The sequence below is a fragment of the Stegostoma tigrinum genome, chromosome 29 (assembly GCF_030684315.1).
Source record: "Stegostoma tigrinum isolate sSteTig4 chromosome 29, sSteTig4.hap1, whole genome shotgun sequence".
Classification (NCBI taxonomy): Eukaryota; Metazoa; Chordata; class Chondrichthyes; order Orectolobiformes; family Stegostomatidae; genus Stegostoma; species Stegostoma tigrinum.
This window is the reverse complement of record NC_081382.1, coordinates 33220854-33246175: the sequence shown is the minus strand read 5'-3', so window position 1 is coordinate 33246175 and position 25322 is coordinate 33220854. Positions and strand designations below refer to the sequence as shown.

General features: G+C 38.5%; 1 protein-coding gene across 2 annotated transcripts in view; it reads right to left on the bottom strand.

Annotated features, from left to right (window-relative positions):
• med27 (mediator complex subunit 27) overlaps positions 1-25322 on the bottom strand; it is a 281704-nt gene that overhangs the window by 145873 nt on the left and 110509 nt on the right. The gene's annotated exons all lie outside the window — the stretch shown is intronic.

Here is a 25322-nt window from a genome sequence, read left to right as displayed (position 1 = left end):
TTCCCACAATACTTGATAAACTTTTAGAACTTTTTTTGCGTTGCTTAGCAGTACAATAGTTGATTGGAACTACACACCTGGTAAGCACTCTGAATTTTAAATTCAATGTCCGTTCATTAAATATCCTGGAAAAACTTCAAAGACTTTCTGAACTTATGTGGTCGACATTATTCATCACTGAATAAATCACAGACTTTATCTGAAGTATGCAGTGACTTAATTCAAGCTTTTCAGACAAGTAACAAAACTTGCAACAGTCAAATTCAGTTAAGTTTGGAGCAAAGTTTTGACTGTCACTAATTTGTTTATAACACATTTTGCAGCAGCAACTAAAATAAAAGAATGACACACAAAATAAACTGGGACAATTACTTCATTTTTATCAGAAGATCTCACACTATGAAACATTGAACCCAGTGGTAGTACTTTAGTTCAACTGCAAGGGTGAAGTGACGATCTGGAACAATTCTGATGCTGTACTCATTGAAAGATCACATTGCAGATCAGTTATTTGTTACCTATCTCTGCAGCTGATTTCACTCCATGTCACTATACAACCAGACAGGTGAGCAGGATACTCTCAACACACACAGCTGAATGAGAGATATGCTTCATTGTCAGTGACAAATTTTTGTTTACTAATCACAAACTGCTAACAGAGATGTATTAACAACCAGACTATTAGCATATGTCTGGAGATCAGAACATTAGTGTTAGTCTGCAATGCAGTGCAGCTGTAACTTAAAATAATACAGGGTGACATTCTGGGGAAGCACATCTCGTCAATGCACTCATGAATTCAAAGGCTATTGTATTGAACTGGACCTGCTGACCAAGCAACTGCTTTAGCATCTTATTTTATTATTTTACAGAATTGTCACTTTATTGCAGCTTACTGACTGGTAAATGCAGAGGTCAGCAGTAACCAATTATTAAAAAGAGGTTAATTTCATTTCAAAAATAGGTGATGACCTTGTAAAGCAATGACTGATGCAAGAAATTAAAGCAATCACAGGTCTTTCTTTTTCAAATGAACTTATAAGGTTTCACCCAATTTTTCTTCTGGTCAAGGACAAAAAGTGAAATTTCATGCAGCAGTAAAATTACACACAGTGGGAATGTCAATCGGAAAAGTTCAATTTAATAACCCATACTATATTCCTGTGTATGCTATGTTAAAAATGTTAATGTTCAGACACTACAACTTGCATTTATGCAGTATTGTGAATTTAGGAAAACAACCCAAAACAATTTATCAAACAAATGGAACACAAAGGAGATATTAGAAGCAAGGATGCAAAGCTTGGATGAAGAGGTAGAGGTATTTAAGGAGCAAAATATAGGAATTAGCTGGCTAAAGCAGGGCTACAAATGGTGGGGACAAGCTACAGGGTTGCAGAAATGGACAGAATCAGATAAATAGAGAATGCCATGAGGGATATAGGTAGGTCGAAACAGGTTACAGTGACAGGGAGGAACAATGCCCGAAAGGGATGTGACAAGGATGATAAGTTAATATTAGGCACTGAGGGACTAGGAATTACTGCAGCAAAGTCAGAAGTCACAGGTGAAATGGACCTGGTTCTGGATGGGATTTTAATAGCATAGATTTTGGTGAGATGAAGTTTACAGGATGTGAATGATAAGAGATTGACTATTACATCTCAGCAATAATACTCTAGTGGTGATGATGAAATGGGTAGTAAAACCTTAATTCTCTACGCCCAAAGACATCGGGAGTTCAGTCATTGAGGAAGTTAAGGATAAAGATATAGATTTCTAGACACTAACTGCATTGAGAGATATGAGGATAGGGTAGGAAAAATAGCAATGATGTAGATAATCAGCTTTGTCTGGAATGGTGGAGCAGGTTTGAAGTACTAAATGGACTATTTCTAGTCCTATGAGGTGTACAGCAGCAAATGGATTGAGACAGGCTTGACAGAGAAAATATTGGATCAGGGTCAGATCAGAATAGAACATGATGCTGAGATTACAACAATCTGGCTCATTACAGACAACAGCCAGAAAAGGGGGCTACAATCAGTGAACAGGATGTGGAGATTCTACTGGGGACTAAAGATGATGGCTTCAATTTTCCTAATATGTACTGCAAGGGATTGCAATGAAAATCTCAAATACCGCTGTCACCATATGTAACCTATCTTTAGTTAAAGCAAGACGCATTCAAACTCATCATTCAAGATCTTGAACAATATTCTCTGTTATGTTGGAACTTGTATTTTCCCTAGCTGACTGTAAAAATTTACACATTAAAAGGAAGTCCAAAGGAAAACTGAACTTTTAAATTCTCAGAGGTTCCAATCAGACTAAGAACAATGAAATGCGCCTCATCCACAGGTACAATTGATTCCACTCATCTTATCCTTCACTTACAAATTTCTGCTGTGTTTCAATGAAGTACTTAAACTGCTGGAAAAAGTGCTGGCAGACTCGTACTATGATATGTAATGCGGCTCATAGATACAGATTCTGTTAATGATTACATACTAAATATTACTGAGCAATGACACAGCATCTTTCTTTGTAATTCTCTCAAATCTTATTAAAATATGTTACCACACTATGCACTAATAATAATTTTCCACATCTTCTCTTCATTCATGCAAAACACGAGCAAAAGTGTTTTAGATTATTTCAAATTTACAGAGAGTAGAAATGTAGGAGACACACAAGGAATGCATTGGACCAACTGAGTGTAAAAGTACCAAAAAGCACTTAAGTTAGCATAATGTGGGACAATTCTATAGAAATCTTAGAAAATTTACCACCTGAACAGAATCATCCCTATTGTAAATTAAACTTGCAGGTTTCACTGGAAAAAAAAGTATCTATTCAGAAATTACTGGCTTAAACATGGGGAAAACGGCAGATTTTCTCTGCAGGGTTAACACCCTAAATGATGGGTGCGCTCCATTGAAAGCTTTATCTTTGCATCCCCAGAAACTACATTTACACTCGATGGGTTGGTTAAGAGAGGATACAATTTCCAAAACACTACTGTTCGAAATTGCAGCACCTTGCAAAATAATTTAATTCAATAGAATCACGGCATTAATTGTCAGATATAAATTTTCAATGGCATAAAGGCTGTTAGATAGAAGTTTAGCAAAGTTGTATCCTACAGTTGTTCAAAGAAAGTGCTCCCCACATTAGTTATCTGTAAGATTTTACCTAGTCTGCATATATTTAACCTTTAGGCTCTTACTTTCATCTGCTCATGATGGTTTGTCTCTTCATTTTCATTCCTCAAACAGATCTATCAAAATGCTGGGAGCCACAATGAGCATTTTACATTCCAATTCCTTTCACTCTACAGTTTCCAGAATAGTACTGTTGACAATACCATTGCTGAATTTATTTAAAAACGTGGTTTAACATTTAATCACAACTGAATATAAAAAAATTTCTTTCCCAACAGTTCCCTGTAGATTTTTAAAAAACAACTTCAGCTTATCTATGAACTAGAATAAAGCTTCAACATTCGGGTTACTTAATTATTGTTGCTCTTTGATCAGATGTGGGAAATGCTGACACTTATTACCTCTCATTACTTACCTCGAGTAGGTGGCGGTGAATAGCTTGTTGGAATATTCAGAGGGCAGTTAAGAGTCAATCACATTGCTGTGGGTTAACAGTTACATGCAGATCAAACTGGGTAAGAGTCCTTTCCCGAAGGGGTACCAGTAAACCGGGCATAACCACTGTCACTATTATCGATGGTAGAAAATGATGAGTTAAAACAGCTCCAGATTCTCAGAAAACCCCAACTGGCAATTGAAGGAAAGGAGGTTCTTACCTCTATGGGATTCTGCTCTACATATCTTAATGCGACTAAGGACAGGTAGCAAATGCTGAGTTGCCAGTGTCGCCCATACTTCAGAAGGGTGCCGAAATTGCTTAACAGAACCTTAAGCTTCAATCATGTCCATCACACCATAGCTTGTTCTGAGCTAATGAATTTTACGATTTTTCGTATTTCAAAAGATGCTTTTAACAAACCTGGCTCTAACTCTCAAAAAAAGACAAACTCTGTAAATGGTTATTCCACCAGTATAGTGTAGACAATACATGCCCAGCTCAGCAAGCTAGGTGCTGTTTTTAAAGTTCCAACTCTTTCATTTGTATTCTACTTTCCCAGTTATTAAAACCCAAAGCAAATGACTCCAAATGTTTTAAGTACACATAACTTCAATCTGCATCAGTTATGTTCATCTTCTTTTCTACAGTTAAACCTTAATTTGTAAAACTAACAATCATACCCTATCTATATGACATGGACCATGAGGCAGACCTTCACAACATCAGTGTAATTTCCACTCGGCAAAGTCAGAGCGAGATAAAGGTAGTCATTCTATCAGCAAACTTGAAATAGAACAACTTAGCCATTTTTAATAAACATAATGAACAAATATCCTAATTGTGATCGATGTGCAGCTGGTTAAATGACACCCTAAACAGCTATTATTTAAACCCCTCACAACTACTACACTTAAGCATTAAGTTGGCAATGCTTTAAAATAACTGAAAAATATACACGCACAGAATTAGGCTTAAAAACGTGAGCTTTCTTTGCAAAAAACTGAGAGGCCAAAAGTGTGTCAGAACTGGTAGTTGCACTTCTGAGACCAAAATTTGAACCCAGTTTAGAAGAGTTTAGTGCCTGACAAAAGCTGTTCAAATTGTACCAAGGTAACGAGGCAAGGAAACAGCACGCAAGTTCACACACCGGACAGTACTCTCAGGGGGTGTAAAAATGGCTCCATTCCTAGACTGCTACTGGGGGTCATTGGGAGAAAGTTCACTGGTTGATGCCAGCTACGGAGGGATTGCCTTATGAGGGGAGACTGAGTACATTGGGTCTGTACTCATACTGGAATATAAAAGAATGAGAGCAATCTGATTGAAAAGAAGCTGAAACATACAAATTTCTTTGGGACTTTGACATGGTAGATGCAGAGGGGTTTCACTTTGTGGGTGAGAACAGGACCACGGGATATAATTTCAGAATAAGGAGTTACAAATTTAAGATAGAGATATGGAGAATTTCTCCCTTTGTTTGGGGAGCAAATCTGTGGTATTTTTGCTGCAGAGACCTATTGAGATTGGGTCATTAAGTATGTTTAAGTCTGAGATAGACAGATTTTTAACCAATAAGGGAATTGAGGGTTGAGGAAAAGACAGGTAAGTGGACTGAGGATTATCAGATCAGCCATGATCTCAGTAAGTGACAGAGCAGATTTAATGAGCCAAATGGCCTACTTCTGCTCCTATGTTTTATAGTCATATCTCAGGGGAATTCACAACATTAGGCTTCTACAGTGATTCTTAAAGTTTTGCTGGCTTTGTAAATTTGGGTTTGCAGAGCTGCTCCATTTCTAATGTATAAATACCATCAGTATTTGTTAGTTCAATAATTATTGCACATCTAAATCTGTAGTCTTGAATCCTAGGCGGTACATGCAGTCCACTACTAATCAGAAAACCCAAATTCAAACTCCACCCTTATTTAACTGTCAAGCTCCTTCCAAGAAATGTTTGCCAGGATTTGAACCAAACTGTTTTACAGTGCAGAGATAAAAAAGGGTTAACAAATCGGGAGCAATTTCAATTTGGAGTACATTTTAGGATCGCTTCTTATTCCCACAAAAGCATTACAGCTCAAATAACAAACAATCTTTTACATTTAAAAGTCAAGGAAAACATGGATTATTCATGATAGAGGGAAACAGCTATGCACTTCATAGGTTCCATATATTTAAATAATTCTCTCTATCCATCTTCATAAATTACTTTAAAAAATTGAACTGTAAAATTCTGAATCAAAACAAACTGCTAGAAACTCTTCGTAGACTGAACAGTATCTGAAGGGAAACTGGTTCAGTCCAAGACCCTTACAATAACTTCAAACTTCCTGTCCACATAAGAAAGCAAACCAAATATTCTAGCATAATTTACTTTAAAATCTTTTAAAATGTGCTATCCCTAATGAATTGGTGGATAAATGGTTTCATATTGTGGTACTGAAATAGCTGGGCTACCATACTTGAGTTTTTTTTAATGTCAAGGGGAAGAGAGGGAGTTATCAGCCAAAGCTTTCATTCCTGGTGGTTATTCCATGACCACTTACTAGAAAAGTCTTTACTTGTTGGTGCCTAGGGAGAAAAGGGCAGGCTCAGATTCAATATTCTCACGAACAAGTAATCATTGGCATGCTATTCTAGAATGACACACAGAATGGTTATATGACCATTACCATGGTCTCAGTAACCTTCTGAGCTATTACTAAAAGCAGGATTGAGGAAATGGATCATTGCTAATCTACCTTTATACTGGAATTGATTTGAAGTGAGGCACTACTAATGAGTAGAAACAAATGCCTTAAGAGAAGTTGGTACCTACTGTGGCATGAAGTCGAACTCAAATGATACCTTGTTTTAGAAAACTGAGGGATCAAGAGAATGTCAGAACTTGTAGTTGCACTTCTGGGACCAAGATTTGAATCCTGCCTAGAAGGGCTCAGTTCCTTAGAAAAACTATCCAAATTGCACTAAGGTAGCTATAAGAGAAAATAGCAAGCACGATTGAATTTATTCTTAAATCATGATCAGACATTTACGGGGCAATGATGCTATTGCAATGTAAATCCAATCCATGTCTTGTAACAAAAGAAGAGTGATATTTTGAAGTAACGTTCCTGCATACACACACCAGATTAACTTCTCAACTGAAAATACATTCAGCTCAAATTTTGATATTGTTCTTTTCCCCAATCGTAATTTTCAAAACTTGTGTGTAGCTTGACAGACTTAATAGCACCTGATTAAGGTCTTAATTTAAACTCCAAGGACACCAGAAACTGGAAACAGTTGAGAACACCTGATTCCCAACTAAATTAGTCTTAAACACCCTACAATCACCTCTTTTTAAAAGAAAATATATGTACTATTAATAAATTGATCAATGAGACTGCCAGTGGTGACAAAACTATTATCAAATGAAGAGTACTGAACAAAGGAAAAACACCTAGGAGGATATGCTTACGTCATTTTGCTGGCAAGATATAACATGAATCACTATATAATAAATTATGCTGAATTTCACTTCATATTAATTCATGATAATCAACATTTATGACTAATAGTTTCAGTGTTCTGAAAAATCAGACTGAAAACTTATTACTAAACACAAGTAGATTTTAAATCCACACTGCATCATCATGCCTTAGAACAGGCTGCGACAAGTTTCATGCAATGTTGCAACTAGTCATTCTCTCAACACCAATTAACAATGTTTAATAAAAGAGCATTAGGTGCCAAATCTTTAAGCAAAATAGCATATTTGGGCAGGAAAAATGTACTAAGTGCGAATGGAGATTAAAAGCTTTCACACTTGACAATTCCCTTCGCCAACTGAGCTCTTGGTAACAACTGTGACAGTTTCAGGAAGGGAAAGTAAATCAGTCAGTGCCCCACAAGCACAACTTCAAGCTCTGCTTTTCTGAAGAAACTCCAGTGTACGTATTAGTGCACATTTTTTAAAAAAGCATTATTCTCCCTAGTCCACTGTCGCAGGAAAATGTACATTTTAATTTAAAAGAACTTGCATTTTTATCCAGAATTACAATTCTACATCTGTCCAATTCATTTCTGCTAATTAAAGTAACATAGCTGCAAACTGCCAAATATCCAACTCCATGTGCACATAATGTATTAATAATATTGGAAAACTAACATTTGGACACATTAGATTATGGCAGTATCTACATTTCAACAAGATTATTTCATGTGAAGACTTGTTCCACATTTTATAATGCTTCTGCAGCTGCATTCTTCCAAGTGTCGTATGCATGGACACCATGCAGTTTTGAAATGCATATACAGTGTATCATGTTTGAAAGGTCACAGCAAAGGCTGAGGTGTTCTTGTGTCCTAATCAATGTTTGCATTACCTCCAAAAACTGATTAAATTGTCATTTGTGTATTATTACCCACAAAAACAGATGCATATAAATTGCCATACTGGCCTCCAGTACAATGGTAAGCACACTTCAACAAGGAATCCAATGATAGAGCAAAAGGGTTGAGGTGAGTAATATTTCCTTTATGTCACACAGCTGCCGAACTGCAGAGTATTTCAAAATGCCTAACATGGTTAACAACCAAGTTATGAAGGACCAGTGTTCCCTTTAAGATATGCATGTGTGCAACTATCAAAGGAACTACATAGCGTGACAAACAGCTGCACTACAAAGAGAGAACACAAGGTGTGGGCTAGATGATAGGATCATTGGTCAAGTTCTTATATTAAATAAAAAAGGCAACTGAAAATAATCACAAATCTTCACAACTAAGATTCTGCATCATACAACGTATAAACTGGGGAAAAATGATTTGTCCTTTGATCTTGTTTACATTTGAGAATCATACTGACATCCAGTAAATGCCAACAGGTGACAACTGCAAAAACCAAAAAAGCTTACAACTGCACTACCAACTTTGTAAGATTGAAATAAACTAATTTTGAATGCTAGTGATACAATGTCCATTTTTCTAAAGACAGGCCTAGGCCTGAAACGTCAGCCTTCCTGCTCCTCTGATGCTGCTTGGTCTGCTATGTTCATCCAGCTCTACACCTTGTTATCTCAATGTCCAAGCTGTTTGCTTTGTAATAAGTTCCAAAACAAAGCAAAATCAAAAGAATCAGCAGTTCTGGAATTTTTTCATTAGCTTGTGTGGAAATGATGTAATATGATGGCCATTAACATGACTTACTTCCTCCCTTTCTTGTTAATATGTTTTTAGTGTTTTGTCCATCTTTCTCTCTTTCTGCCACCTGAAGTTGGTGTCAAACGTTGATGTGTAACAGGTACCTGCAGCCCTTCACTTACCAATTTATCATGTGTGACACCAAATGAGCAGTATCATTTAACCATGATGACTTGGCAGGCAGCTGAAGTCCAGTCATGTAATGCACCATTCGCACAAATACACATTCCAGAAGAACACTGAGGTACAGAATTAAGTAACACCATTTCTGGCTATTTTCACTCTTCATAACTCAGGGGTAATGTATCCACTTGTAGTGTCCCCATCACCGGCCTAAATGAGGTAAAACAACAGATGTGATCAGCAGCCAAACCTGAGCACTTTCTGCTCAGCAAGTCTGTCTTACTGAGCTCAAGAAAGGGGAAGGAAGTAATTCAAGATAGACTTAAATCACTGGAAAATACTGAATTATATAGAATTCACTAAGTGGAAATAAGGTGTTTACATGACAATGAAACTGCATAGGCTTTTATTATTACTGCACTAAAAAACATGCTGTTTTTGACTTGAATTTGATTTATTTCTATTCCTACGTGGCTTGGTAACAAGCTGGTTCATCTTTTCACAAGACGAGGAGCTACAATTCACTGAGGTTTTTACAAACAATTGATTAAAACTTTTCATTGTGTGCATTTCTCTCAGGCACTGCTCACCAATCTAGTGTCAATTGCAGGAGTACAATTTATAGTAATTAATTTGGCCTATTTAACAAGTCTCAAAATTGTGAAGGAAGCTGGCTCAAGTTAGGGGGATAGATGGTGAACTCGAACTCTTCTATTTAGAAGAATTGATCTAGTGTTGACTCATGACTGAACAAATGGCTGATTTGTATAGAGTAGACAGGGAAAAAAAACTCCCATCAGCAGAAAGGTTGGCAACCAGAAGACAACAGTTTAAAAGGTGATTGATAAGTGAACCAGGGTGTGGGAAGAAAATCATTTTTAAAAAAAAGCACAGTGAGCAATTAAGAGCAGGAATGCATTTGCCTGAGACCATGGTGGAGGCACATTCAACTGTAGCTTTCAAAAGGAAATTGGATTGTTACCTAAAGAGGCAAGATGCAAGGTGTATTAAGGAACAGCATGCATACCTCTATACTAAAGGCTTTGGCTCAAGCCCCACATGTCCAGAGTTCTACCATAAGAGGTCCAAACAGGTTGGTCAAAAATAAAGTAGTAGTAAGAGTTTGGCACTAACTGGCTAGTTCTTAAAAGGTACATGGCACAGACACCATGAGCCAAAGAACCTCCTTGTATACTTTAACTATTCTAAGATTGAATAAGACAGCTCTAAGGGAAGTTTAAAATTATTAATAATCTAATCTTCACTGTGCTCAAATTAAAATATCCTAAGCAAAATTTCAACGATATTCTTTGATTCAGTTTTTTTTAAAAAACAATATGCAACTCAATTCTGATAGTTGACCATAGTTTGATTTTGTTTGGACTTTTCTTTTCTTTATTCATCAACAGGATGAGGGCATTGCTGGCCAGGCAGCATTTATTGTCCATCCCTAATTGCCCAGAGACCAGTTCAGATTCAACCACACTGCTGTGGGTCTGGAGTCACATGTAGGCCAGACCAGGTAAGGATGGCAGTTTACTTCTCTAAGGGACATTAGTGAGCCAGGTAGACTTTTCCAACAACGGATTCATGGTTATCATTAGATTCTTAATTCCAGATATTTTACTGAATTCAAATCCCATGGCAGGATTTGAACCAGAGTCCCCAGAATGTCATCTGGATTGTGGATTAACAGCCCAGTGATAATACGACTGCCATTTCCAGCAGATGAATGATAATGACATCTGTATCTGTTTCCCATCCATCCATGTCAGTGAATAACAATTATCATTGATATGTTTTACATTTCTGCAATCAATATGTATTACTATAAACTTTTCATGTAAAATTACATTCATCATTCATTGGAACATCAAATCAATTTCTCCATGTTAAGATCATAAGTTATAGGAGTAGAAATTAGGCCATTTGGCTATTGAGTCTACTCTGCCATTCAATCATGGCTGTAAGTTTCTCAACGCCAATCTCCCACTTTCTCCCCTTGACAATCAAGGACCTAGCTATCTATCTAGTCTTAAATACATTCAATGATCTGGCCTCTACAGCCTGTTGTGGCGATGAATTCCACAGATTCACCACTTTCTGGCTGAAGAAATATCTCCATATTCCCATTCTAAAAGGTCTTCACTTTTACTCTAAAGCTGTGCCCTCAAAATCCTAGCCTCTCCTGCCAATGGAAACATTTTCCCAATGTCCACTCTTTCCAGGCCGTTCAGTACGTTTCAGGTAGATCCCCACTCATCTTTCCAACCTCTACTGAATATAGACTTAGAGTCCTCAAATGTTCCCCATATGTTAATCCTTTCATTCTGGGGATCATTCTCATGAACCTCCTCTGAACCTGCGCCATGTGCCTCGACCACATTCCTCCTGAGATACGGGGCCCAAAATTGCCCACAATACTCTAAATGTGGTCTGACCAGAGCTTTACAAAGCCTCAGAAGTATATCCCTGCTTCTATATTCTAGTCCTCTTGAAATAAGTGCCCACATTGTATTTACCTTTCTAACTACCAACTCAACTGCAAGTTTACCTTATGAGAATCCTGGACTAGGACACGCAAATCCCTTTGCAGTTCAGAATTCTAATGTTTCTCACCATTTAAGAAGTAGTCTATGCCTCTTTTCTTCATACCAAAGTGCATGACTTTACACTTTCCTACATTGTATTCTTTTCACCTAATTTCCAATTCTTGTCTGCTAACCTGACAACAGCTTTGCTCTACTTTATGTCAAAAGTACTGTATGCAGATTGAATCTGCAGGTATCATTACTCACCGTGCTCACTGCTTGTTCCTTACTTATACTGTTGACCCAGCAATTTATTCATAATTAACTCCATGTGCCTCGACCACATTCAGAAGCCTCAATTGCTGAACCTTAGCGAATGCCTTCTATAAAGTCAAGTGAATGATATCTACTGGATATTAAATCAGTGTTACCACCAGAATTTTATTGAAGTGTAAATCATGTGCAAACTATTAATGTTATGTTCACATGCCCTGTGAAATAAATTCCAATAGCATAATTATAGATTACATCTTCCAAAATTGGGTTGTGCCTAGATTGAGAAATTTTGACTTGTTTAGTACTTGAATAAGTAAACTGAAGTGGGTAGAGTATCTAGAGTACCACAATTAGCATTGTACTGGTAGCAAGATGCCAAGTAAATCTAGCAGGGGCACTGCACATTCACTAGTTGTCTCAAATATCTAGAAGATTTGTAAAGCTGGTTTCTCATGAAACTCTCCTGGCCATCTTTTGTGAATACAGTGCTATTTAATTATACATTATTTCTGTTCTATAAGCTTCTCTCTCATACTTTTTCTTAACTGAAATTGGACTGAATTACATTTGCTTTGTTGATAAGACATTCAAGTTCTGTGCTTCTCATACATACTGAGGGCCAGATAGCAATGAGGTCTTTTATAGATCATTTTTATTGTGATCACATAAGTAGTAGCTGGAGGTAGGAAAAAGACAGCTTGGTAACATTCATTTTTCGGCCAGTTCTGCTTTACTATACATTCTTTCACAATTTAGTGGTGAGCAAGTAAATTCAACAAGATTCATGCTCCATTGCTTTAAAACAAAAACAAAATCTGCTTTCATTTCAAATGCAAACTATGAGGGTTTTCATCAGTACAATCACAGGTCTTTAAATCTCAGAAAAATTAAAACCTGAAGGAATAGGACTATAATAGTAACTCTAGTATTAGGTTGTTAATGACTGCTAAAGAATCAATGTATTGTTAAAAAAGTTACTTAAAATTAGATCTGTTTAGTTAGTCAGAAGTACTGCACAAACAATCTCTTGAAATTAAAAGCATTTCAATGTTGAGGCAGACAGTGAAGTGACGTTCTCACAAAACAAATGGCAGTGGGATTCAAACGGCAACTTTTATCTATTTGCACTTAATTGTATGCCTGTCCGTCGTGTAAAGTTGCCCACACCATTTGCACACAAGAACCAGAGTGCCATTAGCTCCATCATTACTTTGACAGCAAAATTTGTCCCTTTGTCCTATGTTATTGTCATGATCCCTCTACCACAAAATAATTTAAACAGATATTGAGCTGTAAAGGTGTTTTCACACGGATGATCCCTGGAATGGTAGGTTTAACGTACGATGAACGGCTAAGGATCCTGGGATTGTACTCATTAGAGTTTAGAAGGTTGAAGGGAGATCTAATAGAAACTTACAAGATAATGTATAGCTTGGAAGAGGTGGATGCTGGGAAGTTGTTTCTGTTAGGCGGGGAGACTAGGACCAGTGGGCACAGCCTTAAAATTAGAGGGGATAAATTTAAAACGGAAATGAAACAACATTTCTTCAGCCAGAGTGTGGTGGGCCTGTGGAATTCATTGCCACGGAGTGCAGTGGAGGCCGGGATGTTAGATGCCTTCAAGGCAGAGATCGACAAATTCTTGATCTCACAAGGAATCAAGGGCCATGGTGAGAATGCAAGGAAGTGGAGTCGAAATACCCAACCGTGATTTAAATGGCAGAGTGGATTTGATGGGCCAAATGGCCTTTCTTCCACTCCTATGTCTTATGGTTTTCCAAATTGATGACAACACGAGCGCCTATAACCAACCAAATGATTTAGCAATTTGTATGAACGATTTGTAGTGTACATAATGAGAATTTTTTTTCTCAGAATGGAAAAGCAATCAAACTACCCAACTAGAAACATCTTCTGCTTGCTAGTTTCTTTGAACATTTCCAGAAAATCACCATATAAAAGGGAGTGTGTTGGATAAAGCATTGGAACATGATTATACAGAGATTTTTACAATAGTTAAAGCATATTTATTCTTAACTGGTTATGGAATGCAAGCATCACTGGCTAAGCCAGCATTCATTGCCCATCCCCAAATACCCTTCAGAAGGTGATGGCAATCTGCCTTCTTCAACCTTGCAATCCTTGGGCCGTAGGTATATCCACAATGCAGATAATAGGACAGCTCCTGGTCAGTGACCCAGTAACAGTTAAGAAGGGGTGCTATAGTTTCTGGTTAGCTTGGTGTATAATTTGGAGGGGAACATGCAAGTGGCACTTCCAAGCATCTTCAGTCTTCGTCCTTCTGACTAGGTGCACATACATGGGTTTGGAAGATGCAGTTGAAGGAAAGTTGGTGAATTAAGTACTACATCTGATAGATTCCACAAACTACTGCCACTATCAGTGGTGAAGGGAGTAAATGCTGAGGGTGCTGAATCGGATGTCAGGTCAAGTGGGGTGCTTTGCCTCAAGTGGTTTTGAGGTTCAAGTGTTGGACCTTTCATGCATGTGGACACCATTCCATCACATTTCCAACTTGTGCCTTCTGATGGTGGAAGGGAGGGACAGCAGTTAATTTATGCATTACAGAATTTCTAAATCAAAAATCACATGGCACCAGGTTACAGACTAACAGGTTTATTTGAAAACACATACGTTCAGACCGCAGCAGAACTTCTAGCCACTGATCTGCTCTAGTAGCAACAATAGGTTAGGTGGATTAGCCATGTTAAAATGTCTGTAGTGTCCAGCGATGTGCAAGCTGGGTGGATTAGCATGGGAAATGCAGGGTTACAGGAACAAGGTAAGGGGATGGATTTGGGTGGGATGCTCTTTAGAAGGTTAGTGTGGACTCAATGGACCCAATGGCCTGCTTCCACACTGTAGGGATTCTATGTGTGGCATGTCAGAATTTGTATTAATGTTTTAGTGGTTTAATCCAGGTCAGTTTCAGAACAATAATTCTGACCATAACTTTAGCAAAAACTCAAGAAAACCTACCTGATCGATCCTTACAACCAGCTTTTAATTAAATAAATGCATACATTGGATTGGCAAGTCCATCTTTAAATCTCTAATCACATCTATACAATCAAAGAGGAGAAAAATCAGGAAGTCCATTCCATTCCTCCTCACTGGGTATCAACAGGCAAGATGCCCACAAATCAGCATCCATGTTTGTGTTACACATCACCTGAACACATTCACGTAATCACTAAGGCTCAAGTTATGAACTTGCTCTACACATAAGCTTAGTGGTGAACAGTCTCAACTTGCATGCATCGGAATAGTCACAGATTTTGGGATATGTTAAAATATTTTAAAGGTGGTGTCTCTAGGAGCCAAATACAGTGTACTAATAAGTAAACTGAAGTCATGGCTAACAAAGTAGCCTAGAGACAAGATGTTCTATGACCATGTTTTTAGACACAAAATATTCTTTAGCAGTTGAAAGGAATGCCAAGGTTGTAACACAAGTCACACAAAAAAATTATTTAACAAGTTGTTTCAGGCCCTCTTGAAAGAGGTAGAAAGAAATTGTCGTGAAACTCAGAGTCCTTTGTCCATTGGTCATGAGTTGTAAATATTCAGTTAGGTATTAGTTGTGTTAAAACATGAGCGCGTACTTGGTCAAAACAAAAATTAAATCTGCCTGCAACACAGTACAAAAATAAGGGTGCATTCCTATAGCATTTACACTTGTCATGCATTAGCATTTATCCCTTGGTACTTGTTAGTTGGGCAATTGTCCAAAGAGTGTTAGCAGTAAGGCTCTTGTTAGGTTAGATTGGCATGCAACATTACCAGTTAATAGATATTTGTCACAGATTAAAGAGGAGCCTTTAGAACACAGTGTGGCCTTAGGTGGTGACTAAAGTAATTGTGACTTAGTATCCAGTATTAGGAAGCAGTGCATCTGACGTAAACAGATTTGACAAATCTAAAGTAATTGCAGTAGAAAGACAGAGTGCACAAGAGAGCACAAAAGGAAAGCTCATGTCCGAGAGACAGATAGACAGACAGAGCACAAGCACATTCAGTAGGCAGCTGTGAGGTGTGCTCTTCAGCTATTAAAGCAGACTAGGAAGTTGTGGGTTGCCACATGTAAATACAGAAATAGAAGATGCCGCCAGTAGAAGGTATTTGCTTACTTGGATCCAGACCTCACTACTGCCTTGGTTTTAAACACATGAAAGAGGTGAACTTTAGAGATGAGAAAGATTGAAACAGGAGAATCAAGTAGCCCTAGCAAAATTAAAGTTAATGGAGACTAACTGGAGTCATACCTGGCACTGAGGAAAAGAATTGTGGTTACTGATTGTGAATCGTCTCAGTCCCAGGACACTGCAGAAGTTCCTCAGGGTGGTAGGTGGCCCAACCATCTTTAGTTTTTTCATTGTTGACCTTTGTTCCATTAAAGGGTCAGAGTTGAAGAAATCCACTAATGCAAAGTACAGCACCATTTGTCAACTTCTCAGGTACTATACTGAAACACTCCATGTCCAGATGCAGTAAGACTGAGACAATATCTCAGCTTAGGCTGAGAAGTGGCTAATAAAAATTCTCGCCACACAAGTGCCGGGCAATGACTGTACTGAAAATTTAATTGACTTGCCTTAATAAATGGTATTACCATGATTGAATCCCCACTATCTATATCCCAGAGTAAGCTGACCAAAAACTGAACTGAATCAGCAATATAATCACCGGGAATTCTGAAGAAAATAACTCCCAACTCCCCGAAGCCTGTTCTTTACATAGGCAAGGCATGAGTATCACCCACTTGCCTGCATAAAGGTGCACAGAAACATTCGGGATGTAGCAATTCACTTGACTGGTACCACACCAACTAACTTAAACATTCAATCCTTCCATTCCTGACATAATGGAAATAGCGTATACAATATACACGGTAGGTTCCCCTTCAAGGCATGCACCAACTTGAAACCATAATCACCATTCCTTGTGGGATCTAAATACCAGAACTCCCTTTGTAATAGCATTGAATGTGTACCTGCACCACATGAAATGCAGCAGTTCAATAAGGTGGCTCACCATAACCATTGAAGGCAATTTGGAAGGGAAAGCAAATACTAATGTCATTAGTGACATCCACATGCCATGAACACAGAACATACAACATAGAACATTACAGCGCAGTACAGGCCCTTCGGCCCTCAATGTTGTGCCGACCTGTGAAACCAATGTGAAGCCCATCTAACCTACACTATTCCATTATCGTCCATATGTTTTTCCAATGACCATTTAAATGTCCTTAAAGTTGGCAAGTCTACTACTGTTGCAGGCAGGGCATGCCATGTCCTTACTACTGAGTAAAGAACCTACCTCTGACATCTGTCCTATATTTATCACCCCTCAATTTAAAGCTATGCCCCCTCGTGCTAGCCATCACCAACCAAGGAAAAAGGCTCTCACCGTCCAGCCTATCTAATCCTCTGATCATCTTTTGTGTGTCTAATAAGTCGCCTCTTAACTTTCTTCTCTCTAACAAAAACAGCCTCAAGTCCCTCAACCTTTCCTCATAAGACCTTCCCTCCATACTAGGCAACATCCTGGTAAATACCCTCTGCACCCTTTCCAATGCTTTCACATCCTTCCAATTATGCAGCACCAGAACTGTAAGCAATACCCCAGGTGCGGCCGCGCCAGAGTTCTGTACAGCTGCAACATGACCTCATGGCTCCGAAACTCAATCCCTCTACCAATAAAACCTAACACACTGTACACCTTCTTAACACCCCTATCAACCTGGTTGGCAACTTCCCCATCCTATGCATCCTAAATCTTGCCTAATCGCCTCATAATTGCCTTTTCCCCTAGCTATAGCTCTTGTCCTGCGGTATATACCCAGCCCTTTCCATCGCTAAAGTAAACGTAACCGAATTGTGGTCACTATCACCAAAGTGCTCACCTACCTCCAAATCTAACACCTGGCCTGGTTCATCACCTAGTACCAAATCCAATTTTGCCTCGCCTTTTGTTGGCCTCTCTACATACCATGTCAGGAAACCCTCCTGCACACATTGGACAAAAACTGTCCCATCTAAAGTACTTGAGGTATAGCGTTTCCAGTAATTATTTGGAAAGTTAAAGCCCCCATAACAACTACCCTGTTACTTTTGCTCCTATCCAGAATCATCTTTGCAATCCTTTCCTCTGCTTCTCTGGAACTTTTCAGAGGCCTATAGAAAACTCCCAACAGGCTGACCTCGCCTTTCCTGTTTCTAACCTCAGCCCATACTACCTCAGTAGATGAGCCCTCATCAAACATCCTTTCTGCCACTGTAATACTGTCCTTGGCTAACAATGCCACACCCGTTTCCCCCCTCTTTTACCACCTTCCCTGATCTTACTGAAACATCTAAACCCCGGAACCGGCAACAACCACTCCTGTTCCATCCAGGTCTCGAAATGGCCACAATATCGAAGTCCCAGGTACCATCCCATGCTGCAAGTTCACCCACCGTATTCCAGATGCACCTAGCGTTGATGTAGACACACTTCAAACCACCTTCCCGTCTGCTGGTACACTCCTGAGACCTTGAAACCTTATTCATGACCTCACTACTCTCAAGCTCCTGTACAGTGGAGCTATAATTCAGGTTCCCATCTCCCTGCAAAATTAGTTTAAACCCTTCCGAAAAGCATTAGCAAACATCCCCCCCAGGGTATTGGTATCCCTCCGGTTCAACTGTAGACCATCCTGTTTGTAGAGATCCCACCTACCCCAGAATGAGCCCCAACTATCCAGGTATCTGAATCCTTCCCTCCTGCACCATCCCTGTAGCCACTTGTTCAACTGTTCTCTCTCCCTATTCCTCACCTCGTTAGCACGTGGCACAGGTAACAAGCCAGAGATAACAACTCTGCTTGTTCTAGCCCTAAGCTTCCACCCTAGCTCCTTGAATTTCTGCATACATCCCCAACCCTTTTCCTACCTATGTCATTGGTACCTTTGCGGGCCACAACTTGGGGCTGCTCCCCCTCCCCCTTAAGGATCCCAAAAACACAATCCGAGACATCATGGACTCTGGCACCTGGGAGGCAACACACCAACCATGAGTCTCTCTCGTTCCCACATAATCTCCTATCTGTCCCCCTAACTATGGAGTCCCCAGTGGCTAATGCTCTCCTCCTCTCCCCGCTTACCTCCCACATTCTACAGGAGGAGCATGAAAGTGCCCCAACATCCATCCCCACTCTTCTGAATTCCCAAACAGACTATTGAAAAAAAAACTAGTAACCTTACCAAGTCGGCGCTCAATTTTTTTTTGGTTAGAGGATGATGATGGGTAGGAGACACTACCTTAGTAGTGTTTCGGGTAAAACAACTGCCCAAATATGTTAGTGATAATGGGAACTGCAGATGCTGGAGAATCCATGATAATAAAATGTGAGGCTGGATGAACACAGCAGGCCCAGCAGCATCTCAAAAGCCCAAATATGTTACCTCACTTACTCAGCCATCCCGTGTCTGCTCCTGCTCTGCGTGTGCCGCTGATTCCACGAGGTGAGTCTTTCAAAATGAAAAGCTCACCTTCCCAGCAGTCCCCTTGCCAACTCCCACCGCTGAACAAATGGAGGCCGCTGATTCCACGAGGTAAGTCATGCCTTTGCAGAATGTTTTCTGCCTTTAAATTTGTTTCATTCCATTCTCGTGTCATCATATTTGGCTACAATATACTTGGTTCCTTTATCCAATTGATTTATATTAAATTCTAAATATTGCGGCACCACAGATTCTTATGATAGCCCAATACGTACAGTTTGCCAACCAGGATGCATGTCACTTATCAACATTCTCCGCTTCCTGTTAATTTATCCTTTAACAGTGTTAACACGTTACACCAAACACCATGAGTTCTTACCTTGTGCATAAACATTTACACAGCATCTTCTGGAATGTCTTTTGAAAATCTAAATCAGCCAGATTTATTATCTCACTTGTTAGATCCTTAAAACACGAACAAATTTGACAAACAAGGCTTTTCTTTCAGAAATAACATTGATACTGCTTGATTATATGGCAAGCAGTTAAATTTTAGGCAGGGTGGTACTAGGATTTTAAAATTTAAAATCTTTGACTCATCCATCTCATCACGGGAGCTTAAAATTTCCTACAAATGTGCCAGATTTTGGTTCTTCATAGACAGTTAAAAGCATGTTTCTTAACTATTTCAATACTGCAGGGCAACTCAAAGCCATTAACTGAAGTAGTTTGGAGGCTCTTGTAGAAATAATAAAACAGTAATATACTGGGGTTGTTCAAATCATGGTCATTGTGAAATCAATGTTTCAAGCATTTTGTATGCAACAAGGAAGATAACCTGGGATTCACATGAAATACTCAATTACCAAAACAAAACATGAAATACTAACATTATCCAGACTCAGATGTCAGGTGACAGAAAACAAGTATGTACATTAGAATCAGAGTCAGAGTCATTCAGCATGGAAACAGACCCTTTGGTCCAACTAGTTCATGCTGACAGTGTTCCTAAACTGAACTAGTCCCACCTCCCTGCGTTTAGCCTTTATCCCTCCGAATCTTTCCTATTTAAGTCCTTTATCCAAAATGTCTTTTCAATATTGTAACCGCACCTGCATCTACCGCTTCCTCCGACAGTTCATTCCAAGCACAAACCACAATGTAAAAAAATGTTGTCTCTCATCCCCGACACTGGGGAAAAGACCTTTGCTATTCACCCTATCTATGCCACTCACGATTTTATAAATGTCTATAAGGTCACCCCTCAGCCTCCAACATTCCAGAGGAGGAAAGTCTCAATCCATCCAGTCTCTCCTTGTAATTCAAACCCTCCAGTCTCGTTAACATCCTTGTTAATCTTTTTTTACTCCATTTCCAGTTTAATAACATCCTTCCTATGGCAGGGCAACCAGAACCATTAAATCCATTCCATTTTTTCCGTTAATCCATCTCCGTCATATATATGTTAAGATGAAGCCAACTTCATCAAGTGAGCCTCCAAAAATGTACACCTTCTTCCTCAAACATAGATGCCCAAGCACTTATCAATGGGGCCCTCAACCAGGTCCAAACCATCTTCCACACTTTCACTCTCACTCCGTCTCTTTACCTCCTCCCTCCCCAGTATCCAAGGGCCTAAACATACCTTCCAGGTAATGCAATACTTCACTTGCACTTTTTAAGGACTGGCCATGCAGTCTAAAGTTTCTAACATGTTATGCTTCAGACAAGCAAGCTACACATGAGTGCACCAACAAACGGCAATACACATCCCTAGTTAACACAAGTCATGGCATTTCAGCAAGCGCTTTTTCAGCTATAAAATCTTAATTCATGCATTGGTCCATTATTGGTCTCTATTTCCAATATCCTCAGTAGTTAAGTTAAAAAGGTATTCAATTTCCTCTGCAAATTATGCTGCAGTTTACATCTCCATTACAAGAAATAAATAAAAATCAATAAAGTAATGGATAATAATTACATAATCAATGAAGCATGAAAATAAACAAAATAATTAGAGAACATCAGTATAGGAGTGCAACAAATAGCATATTAGTAATAAAACATCAATATTTAAAGAACTAGTGTGTATAAAGCTGAATTTCTTGTTTTAATGCAAGTTCAGTGAAATATGCAAAAAGATTATCAAGAAACACTATATGCTGGGTCACCAACCAGTTATATTGGGCAGAATCATGTACTGATACATCCATAGGAAATTTTAACCTCACCTATCCCATTGGTGAAATAGGACATTGGTTTAATTTACGACCTTATGCTAATCATCGGACAAGTTCAGTTTAAAATTTCTTAGTAAACTTCAAAAATGTATTGGCATTTTTAGTGTTCTCAACTAGTTTGTTTTCATTATGTCAAACAGTTGTGGCATTTATCACCATACTAACACCAAAGCTAAAACCGCACATAAGCAAATACACCAAAGATTAATGGAATCAGGGAAGCTTCTCATACAAATTATTAATGGATGTACTTGCATAAATGTATGAATAATGAAGAACTGTTTCCAAAAACATGTTGCTCAAGACAGCAAAACACCTAATCATACATATAATTTACTAGATAGGATTACAACTTAAATAACCCTAAAAAGCTGTATAAAAAAAATTTAGCAGAATAATTGACTCCTTTCACAAAAACTAGCCTTGTGGTGTACAAAAACATCAACTGATTTCTCTGTGATTTAGAAGGTTGGGGAGAGATTTCATCAAAGTCTTCAGGATATTAATGGGGGACAAAAGACAGGGTAGATAAAGATTGGTTGCAGATTCTCCACTGATTGGAGATTCTCGAACTAAAGCACATTGTTTAAAAAATTAGGGCCAGATCATTCAGGAGAGATGTTAGGAAGTATTTCTAAACACAAAGGGTGGTACAGGCTTGGGACTCTCTTCCACAAATGGCAGTGGATGCTAGATCAGTTGCTAATTTCTCAGAGATAGATAATTTTTTGTTAGGCAATATATCAGTCAATGATCTGATTGAATGACAGAATAGGTTCGAGGGGCTGAATGGTCTACTCTTGTTCCTATGTATGTCCATGCTATTTTTACGACAACAGGCGATAGTTAACATATCTCTGCTTGAAGCTTTGGACAGGAGTGAAAAATCTCACTCCCTACACAATTTCACCACCAGGACATTGAAGGTAAAGTACTTTTCTGAACTTGCTCCTTTTTGTGGGGGGGATTTGAGAAATTGCTGATTTGTTGCAACCAGTTTTTACACACAAAATATTTTTATGAACAAGGCACAGAAATCAAATGAAGTCAGTTTAAGTATGTGAGAGTTGAAAGTTCAACAAATCTGAATAAGCTGAGAAATAAAGCATGTATATATTAAAAATTCATTCAAAATAATTTCCATTGTTATAATTGGATATTTTTCATGCAAAATGATTGCCTGTTTCAGCATGATTCACAGAGGTGAAACTTCCAATACTGACATGCTAAGACAGATTGTACATCTTTCTGGATTTTTTTGTCAGTTAACAGAACAAGAGAAGGTTTATAGAAGCCATTAAGTGCGAGGTTAATATCAGAAGCATTATTGTTTAAGTTATGAAATATCCTTATTAACAAATATAAATAGTTTGAACAGAAACAGTCAGATCATTTATAGTAGCACAAATTTGATTGGGCAAATAGCCCATTTCTATGCTGTAACTTCCTCATTACTCCATCAATGGCAGTCCTGTCTTCAGTCACCCAAATCCCAAACTCTATATTTCCCACCCTGAAGCCCTGTGTATAGTGATTGTCATAAGGTCAGCCAGCTGGACTTCATAGAATATGAGCTCACTGATTGGGACTGTTAATCTGGTCCAATCAGCGATTCCTGGCTGACAGACATCCTGTCAGTCAGAGAGTGGACTTTGAAGAAACAGTACTAGAGTTCAAGGACTGTCCATGTGTAAATAAAGGTTGACCTGGTGTTGGAATACCAGCATCTGTGGAGTTTTCACTGTGCATCTCCCTACTTCAAGATGTTACTTAGTAACTCTTGTCAGAGTAAACATTTGGTCACCTAATGTCATGTGACTTGCTGTTAAGTTTTACCCAACTGCATTTGTGAGCTGCCTCAAGATATTTTGCTGTTAAAAGCTACCTTATAAATACAAGCTGTTTTGCTGATTTTACAATTGATTTCATTCAATGGACCACAGATCAAACTCTAATATATAACGATGTGTGTTCACATTCTGTTCAGGGAAACACTTCCTAGTAAGGATGTCAAGCTTATTGTAGAACTTTACCAGCTAATAAAAGTCTACTTTTGAGAATATTCTACATATTTTCATTTGTCACGTTGATCATTGAAAAGAGACTGACCATCTTGGAATGGTTGTCAGGAAACAAATTACACCCTTTCATTTACAGTTCCTGTATTGTAACCAGAATCTCTGTGCCCTAAGAATTTGTTTTCTTACTGACCATACCGTCATGTTTGCAGCTCTCACAATGTAGTGGTAGGCCACTAGGATCTTGTACATTATGCACAAAACTGTAACAACATGGTCAAAAGCACATTCCTTTATAGGCCAAATGCAATTGGTTGGGTGGTGATTTATTCAAAATGACAAACGGGACTGAACGAAACAATGGTCAGGTTAGTCCTATTGAAGCTTGGGCTGCATGATACAACACAATAAATTCTTAATGATCCTATCTACAGTGTTAATCTACAAGTTATAATAAAAATATGTCAGCAAGTAAGATTCAACTTTTCATCTGACTGCAACAGAATCAATATCTTGATTAAATAATCATAATGGATTTATCTCATCTGTTCATATGAGGAGGAAACATTACAGATAGTGTGCACAATGAAACAAATTTGGAAGGATTTTGATGGAGGAGTTTGTAAATTAAATATTTGTATAACTGATTTAGTTTTATATTATCAAATACAGTGTCCCAACTTAGCTATTTTCTTATTGTTACTATTCTTACAATTCTCATTATTTCATAATGAATGTAACACCACTTGCAGGGGTCATTCAAGTGTGTATATCAACGAATTGAAGTTCAACAAGAGGAAATTATCTATACATTTGTAGTTATCAAATTGAACAGTTTAATTTCTAAGTTCAGATGTAAAAAAAGTACTTCAGATCACAGTTAGAAAAATATTATAAATACAAGCAGCAAGCAAAGACAATATTTTTGTGAAAGGATTTGAAACATTATTAAATGACAGTTAAGCAAGTTACTGACTCAGCAAATTCAGAAAAAGGTTTAAGATTCCGTGCGGCTCAAATGAAATCAGGATCGAACAGTTACGGTTCAGCTGCAGTGAAGTAGCTGACTCAATTCCTACTGGGTAAGCAAAACTAATATATTAGAATTAAATGGCACCATTCTCCATATGGTTAAATCAAAATACATTTGTACTGTACATAGATTGGTGCTGACACTGGTGACCACTGGAATTTGTTACATGATAGAAGTGGTTACCAGTCAAATGGGTTACTATCTTGAAGTTCGATGCCTTCAGGGAATATTTTGCACTTCATTTACACTGTTCGATCCTGTGAAGCAGGTTGGACTTGAACCCAAGCCTCCTGGCTCAGAGATAGGAATACTACCACTGCATTGCTTATCTATCAATGCAACCTGCATTACAAACCTGTTTTCCATTGTTAAAAAGGAGAGGATATACAGCCACTTTTGAATTGTGCCATTCTGCAATGTAAATGCGCCACAATATCGTTAGACACCCTGGTAGACAAGCATCCCTTGCCAAGTATAAATACTATAGTCCAAAATAACAAGGTGTAGAGCTGGATGAACACAGCAGGCCAAGCAGCATCATAGGAGCAGGAAAGCTGATGGTTTGGGCCTAGACCCTTCTTCAGAAATGGGGGAGGGAAAGGGGGTTCTGAAATAAATAGGGAAAGAGGGGGAGGTGGATAGAAGATGGATAGAGGAGAAGATAGGTGGAGAGAAGACAGACAAGTCAAAGAGGTGGGGATGGAGCCAGTAAAGGTGAGGGTAGGTGGGGAGGTAGGGAGGAGATAGGTCAGTCCAGGGAGGACAGGTCAAGGGGGTGGGATGAGGTCAGTAGGTAGGACAC